Consider the following 7,633-nt stretch of genomic DNA (forward strand, 5'->3'; position numbering starts at 1 on the left):
CCCCAAATGAGTCTAAAAATTTTGAGTGTAACTACCTTCTTTTTTATACCATGTTCTATACTGGTTTGTTTCGCGTAGTTTAAATTTGATTAAAAAAAAATTCTTAATTGGGTACATTTTTTTAGGTTTGCTGTAAATTTTGGGTAACTTCAATTAAAAGCCCAATATTTTAACAATGCCGTTTAATTGAACTATGCATTCAATTTTTTTGCTGATGTCGCAAACAAGTACAAATCCTGTTTGACTGGTTGACGTGCTGCGCGTATGCTAAATACCGGATTCCAAGTAGCGCACGAGGTGCCATTTTGATGCACTTTCTTTTGAAACAAATTGCTGCTGCTTCGGTGCTCTTTTCAAAATATTTGATTCGGAAAATGAACCTCCTGATCTCTTTAACGGAATTCTTTGCAAATTCCCGAAGCTCCGACTGTGTTTAACTGCCCATAATTTGAACCTAGTTGAACATTCGCACAGGTAGTGCGTGACTGTTTCTTTGCTGTCCTCCTCGCCACAGCTCCTGCCAATGCTGTAAAAAGGGATCCCCGTTCTCTCAGCATTCAGGCCAGGAATCCAGTGATTGTGCCAATGATCCTAAAGATATGTTTTCTTGAATATGCATTTCGGCCATTTTTGCTGCATCCAGCAGTGGCTCTGCTTTTGCAAGCTCATCGGTCGAATGTGCCAGAACCTCAATGTTCCTGTGACCAGGAACCCATATAAGCGTTATGTTTACAAAGTTAGCTGCGGCTTAAAGGGACCTTTCTCAGCTGCTAGAAGTGATGGGGGAGTTAAGAGCATTGAGCGCTGCTTGAGTAATGCCCAGGTGCCTTATAATGTAACTCGATTTGAAAGGAATTTCTTTCAGATAGCTTTTGATCCGCATTTTTTATCGAATCAAGTTACAGAATAATACCCCAGGACTTCCGCATCGAAGATACCAGCCGAGTTGGAAGACGGACTGACAACGACACCGTAAGTTGCGCAGAGAAGACTGCAGCTGATACACCGCAGTCCATATAGACATCTTAGGATTTACTTCGGCCACATTCCCTAACAAAGCCCTTGACTAAAGTTTTATTAACCTTTCTTTCTCATACTCTTCAAAATTAAAGATAAAAAAGTTGCAAGTAAAATTTTCCAGTGGCAAATTTCCTAAACATGATTTAATGCCTGACTCTATTCCATTATTAGCTCTATTGGTTACTCTCTAAGTCGTTCTGAGTTAAAAAGATAATTTTCCGTTATGCAAGTGGGCGTAAAATTACTAGCTCACTGATTTAAATTCAAAATTTATATTTTATTTTAAGACTAGCAGCCCGTGAGCGACGTTGTTCACAGGATCATTTTTTAAATTTTTTAAAGATGCTGTACTATTAAATACACAATGTTTTAAAATAAGCAGAACATATTGGTTTCGATATCCATTTAAATATGAATATTAATTTCTTTACATTTTATATTCGATTTTTAGAAAGGCACATAACACTAAATTTCAAAGTACTTCAGAATATACTACGTTTTTAGTTTTATTATCTGAAGACAGTAGTATAGCTTGATTCTGAGGGTTCCCATTTCTGGACATTGCAACATACAATTGCCCATGTGTAAAACACTCTGCCTGTAAGTCAATACCAACACAGTTGAACGTTGTCCTTGCAATTTGTTTATTGTCACTGCGAAGGAAACTTTCACTGGAAATGCAACCGTTTATATTGGAGAGACATATCGGTCGGAATCATAGGTATGCGAGGTGTGTACGATATTTCTTCTACAGCTGGATCCGTAAGGATTGTTACCTCTAGGATATTGTTATGCATTCGTTTTGTTTGAAATCTCGTCCCACTGCATAACGTGGGCGGCTATAAGTTGCGCAGTAAAATAACTGGAATGTTACTTTTTAACTTTAATATATGAGGGGGTAAAGCCAGAGGGATTAAGAGAATTTAAAAACTCAGTAGGGTAGTGTACGGCATCTTCTCTATTAAGGACAGAGTCAGTTGATAAATACTCTCTAGTTTTGCTGGGAATTCTATCTATAAATATGTTGCTAATTTCGTCTACTGTTTTATTTCTTGGTGAAAGGATAGCCCTCTCGCATAGCCAGGTATATGGCTTACTGCAAATATGTTCAATATTCGGGTAAATTTGTAATATTAATTCGTCCACGTTATGCATCACATTACTAAGCCTTGAATCAACTATAAAGTAACCGTTCTCATTGTAAATTTTGCCATCTCCTATGTCGAGTAAATCTAACATTTCCGTTCGGATGTGCTCTCATGTTTGTTCGCAGACACAATTTCTCTACGTGATTCCATACTAAAGATGCCTTGAAGCATGATTTGAAAATATCAGCTCGAGTTCCCTTCTCCACTACAGGCAAAGTCTGACGAAAATCTCCTGCAAATTTGTTATTCCACCAAAGGGTTTGTCATTAGATCTTGTGTCTTTTAATGTGCGATATGCTGCCTCAATATGCTCTCGATTGGTCATTGTAGAGTCATCCCACACTGATAACCAACCGAAAATGATTTGCAGACTCGGACCTGTCCATACGCTCTAAACTATATTTGAAGCTCGAAATAAAGGATTTATATGTATGCAGAAAATTTTGTAGTATATCTATAACTTCCAAATTTAACGTTGGTATCATGTTTGAGCGAAGGGTGGTTTGGTCAGCCTCGGAAATAAAATACATTTGTAGGTACTGGGCATGTAGAAATGCGGTTTTGGTAATAGTGATCCAATAAGTTGGTATACCTGACCTTGAATTTTGTAAGTTGGCATGAATTTCCTTCTCCTATCTCATGCGTGCCAAAAGAAGTCATTTGAAATAAACTAATGCTTTGATAATGGACGAGTGCCGAGAATTAGGGATTTTAGTGGGTCCGGCCGCTCCTGCAGATTAGGAAGAATTATCTTGCCTCCAGCACAGCACCTAACCTGCAGCAAACCTGGCGCCTCGCCACTCCATTTTTTTGCTCCGCAATGAACGGAAATCACATTCATTCTTCCTATTCGAAAATCCTTTGAATTGGCATAATTGTAATTAAATTGGTAATTAAACGCGCATCTACTGGAAAAACAATTAATCGGAATGCATTCTTGCGCCCGATATGTAGCTGCTGTTAACGCGTTGTGCGGTGTTTTCCGACTTAGTCTGGTTCGCTCTTTCGGAATTTTCCTTTTTAGCAAGCTCATACCTATTCTATAGGTACAGTTACCACCAAAAATAAGTATACACCTTTATTTAAGTATACACCTATAGTTTTTTTATTAGATCTTGATACATTTTCTTTTAGGAAATTAGTTAAAATAAATTTGCTGAAGCCGAAGTTGGTGAGAACTTTCCAAAAGGGGGTGTATACTTTTTTTGTGAGAGACTGTATATAAATTTTAACTGATTTTAATTATTTTTTAACATGTACTCACGCAGTAAGAAACAAATACGCTATTAACTTTCAAACAAAAAGCAAATCATACTATCCCGAAAACCGGGTTTCACACGGGACTAAGAACTTCACCATTTTAAAGCACTCGTCAACACCATAGTGTCTAGGGCCACACCTGGTGCATATTTTGGTCAATACCTCAAACGCGGGGTCTTATATGGGTATAATAGCTACACCATGTTAAAGCACTCGTCAACACCTTTCATTTGACACCCATATTGTGGGAAACCCGTCTAGGGACACACCTGGTCTATATTTTGGTCAATACCTCAAAAACGGGGTCTTATACGGGACTAATAACTACACCATGTTAAAGCACTCGTCTACACCTGTCATTTGATACCCATATTCTATGAACACGTTATAAGGTTACCCCGGTCCACATTTTGTGGGATATCTCCAAAAGCTTCCCGGATTCTTATACTTTTTTTTCTATAACCATGTCGGGCTCAAGCAAAAACTACGTGCAAAATTTCATTTAATTCGGTCCAGCCGTTTTGGAGCTTTGCGGTCCAGAAAAAAACGACTTTCAAAATATATATTAGTACTAGAAGACCCGGCAGACGTTGTTCTGCCCTAAATTTGGCCTATCTGCATACATTTTAATGAGCTTTTTCCGTCTGACTCTGCCCTCCCGCCCTCTTCACTTTTTCCTAATCCTTTTATTCACTCCCCCCTCCGTCTTTTTCGCTTCATCTATCTCCTTCTTCGTCTCATTATATCTCTTTGTCAGTCTCCTTCTCTCTTTTCTCTTCTCTCAATTTCTTCCCATTCTTCTTCATCCCTTATTGCCAGTCCCAGAGGGTGGTATGTATTTTGTTCCAATCCCAGTCCCAGTCCCACTCCGAGTCTCAGTCCCAGTCCGTCTCTGGTCTACTTCCCGGAAAAAAGGATCGTAAATACTAATATTACTAATATAGGCAAATTTATATACCAAATTTCAGGCAAATCGAATAGGACGTATGTAAATAGGTGTGTTTGAACAAAATCGACCGACGCATATCTTCAAACACCGGCGACCACCTAACACACATTTTAGCCTTTCTTTTAATATATATAGATTTTTATTTTTCACACTTCACTATAATATTAAAACTAAATGAAGATATTCGTTACTTTTGAAATTCGGCTTAAAAATTGCACATGGAACAACTAAAGACCCTCCTGAATTAAAAATATATATGTGTGTATGTATGTATGTAAAGTTAAATAAGCACGTGCACAAACATATCCATACCAACTGAAAAGAGGTGCACCACTGCGTATACGTAACATTTTGTATAAACAAATAAAAAATTTGCAATAAAATAATACTGCGACTATAAATTGGGATATAACCTATCCTATGTCTCAAGTTAGATCAAACTACACAAGGGGTGCAAAACAAATTCAATATCGGTTCAGTAGATTAGGAGTCCATCGCGGCCGAAAATGTTGTGACACGTGTTTTTTATATATTAAGATAGATTATAAATAATATATTAATTATTTTGAATGTATTTTTGTAGACCTTTGTGCCTTTTTGAAAAAGGGGATTGAGTTTTCCCCCTTCACGTCTTCTTCTTAAAAACAGCCATGAGTGTGGAGTGTCACATTTAAAAAAAAAGCTATATCCGAAACCTCGTGTAATTTACAATTAAATCATTGGCAACTTGTATCAAAAATATGAGACTTCATGCAATGAAGTTGTTGTTTTTGTATTAACGTCCCTTTCCGGATATAGATCCGGTACGTTCCGGAAACAAAACACCATTAATTCACCATTAGTATTCGAAGTATCATTTATCGCTATACAATTTCGAACTTTACGAACACATTGGTCGATCACGCCAGAGAAATGGACGGTAGCATGCCATAGACTTGCGAATGGTGAAAAAATCCAAAAATGGCATCAATCCAAAAAGCAGCAGATTTGAATAAGCAATATGGTAATGAAGTTAATCTCAAAAACATAAGGATTTTGCTTCAAATCAAATTCAAAATATTTTGATCGGATGAAATAATAATGGTGTGGCGAAAACTTAATACGGCATTAGATACGAAAATCTTACTCCCACTGTAAAGCACGGCGATGAAAGCGTGATGGTTTGGAGAGGCAGAAGTGGGTGGGCTGGTCTTCTTGGAGGGAGAGGGAGCGATAAACAAGTAAAGATCAATATTGGAAAAAAAGCGGTAAAAATCTGAGCTTGAGTATATTTATTTATTATATAAAGTCGACGACAAACTATGGTCGACTGCATAATATAAAAGATATATAAATATACAACTCAAAAGATAAAATTTAAGATATATCGAGATTTCAACAATGTTATATTACAAACAAAGATATATTAATGAACATTACTCTTTAATTTCAGAATATAATAATAATAAGAATTATGAGCAGAAATAAGATCTTATACCGAAATCTTATACTGGCGGAATGCATCAGATTGCGCTCAGCATGATTTCGGAATGCAGTGGATACCAATCTTCCTGTTGGAATGCAAGAAGATTCCAATCAGCATGTCATGGGAATCCGGCAGTGCTAAGAGTAGTGTAATGAGGATACGCCATCACAAGGCATAAAAAAGTAACATGACCTGTGTTGTTGGAATGCACCGGATTCCAATCAGCTCGATGCATGACCCATAAGATTATACTGCCGGAATGCATACGATTCCGGTCAGTGACTCATGAAAAAGCATGTTTTTTACATTGTTGGAATGCAGCAGATTCCAATCAACACATTACTGTATTGTTCCTTCTTAATGATACATGTTGATAAATGTTCCTCCATCCTTAAACGAGATAGTTCCTGTTTTTTATGGAAGAAATAAAATGCCGGCAAATTAAATTAGCTTGGATCTCTTAAATTAGATAGGCAAGTATTGCATTACGTATAGTGGTAAAAGTACATTCAAGACTGATACAGCTATACATGTCATTGTAGTGCGCGCACCAGATAAGAAGAGGATTATTTTTAGCAACGTTTCGTCGACAAAGGGGTAAATAGAAAGGAACGTAGTGTCTGGATACTCTAGGGGGAACCGCAAAAAAGAAGCGACTGAGAAGGTCCGCAGAATCAATTTCTCCAATAATGAGCTTATGGATGAACAATACCCCCAGTAATATTCTCCGATTTTCCAGAGTGGGTAAGTAAATAAGAAGAAGTCTACTTCTGTATGGAGGAAGGTGGAGACTTGAGTCCCAACTAAGGCCGCGCAATGCAAATATCAAAAATTGCTTTCGAACTGACTCAAGACGTCTTATATGCTTTTGAGAAACAGGGGACCAAACGCATGAGCAATACTCGAGTATTGGACGAACCAGCGATGTGTAAAGAACCTTAGTGAGGTACGGATCATCGAACTCTTTAGCCTATCTTTTAACAAATCCAAGTAAACCCAAAGCTTTGTTTGCAATAGATGAAATATGCATGTTAAAATTCAATTTCGGATCAAAAAGGACACCTAGATCATTTGCAATAGATATACGCTCCAATGGCGTACCATCTATTACATAAGGTTTCAATGCTGGCTTCACTCGGTGAAATGTCATATGCTTACATTTAGAGCAATTTAAAGCTAGTAAATTTGTTGTGCACCAACATTGGAACGAGTTCAAGTCGGCTTGAGTCATTTTCCAATACAAATGTGATTTTCATAAAAAAATTCCAAAATCGTTAGAAAACTTCTTTTTTTTTATTTTTATATAAGAATCTTTTTATTTTATTCTCGTAAATCAATCAAATCAAATCAGAATTCTGTACACCGATTGAACGACACTCGGAAACCAAAAACCGCAAATCAAAACAAATAAACATTGAAACATAAAGGAAAACTCGTCGATATTTGTAGGTGGCTATAACGTACAAATAGAACTGTGTGCATATGTATGTATATATGCATGTATGTATCTATGCAAATAGTTCTCTAAATATATTGTAGTGTTTAGAATAAATGCAAAAGAGCCAAAGATAAAAACATCTTAAAAATCAAAATAAAACTAATAAAAACAAATAAGAGATTCCGAATCGCCAACGGTACAGATCGTATCGACGAGCGGTTGTGCGCTGTTTTTCAAAACTGTGTCTATGATTGCTTTCAATACGACATTTTTGAACAAAATTCAAAGTAAAAAATAAAAATTAAATAAAAATCGAGAGTGATCAAAGCAAACACACGATTAAATAATTTCTT

This window comes from Eurosta solidaginis, chromosome 3 (genome assembly GCF_040869045.1).
Source record: "Eurosta solidaginis isolate ZX-2024a chromosome 3, ASM4086904v1, whole genome shotgun sequence".
NCBI classification, from domain to species: domain Eukaryota; kingdom Metazoa; phylum Arthropoda; class Insecta; order Diptera; family Tephritidae; genus Eurosta; species Eurosta solidaginis.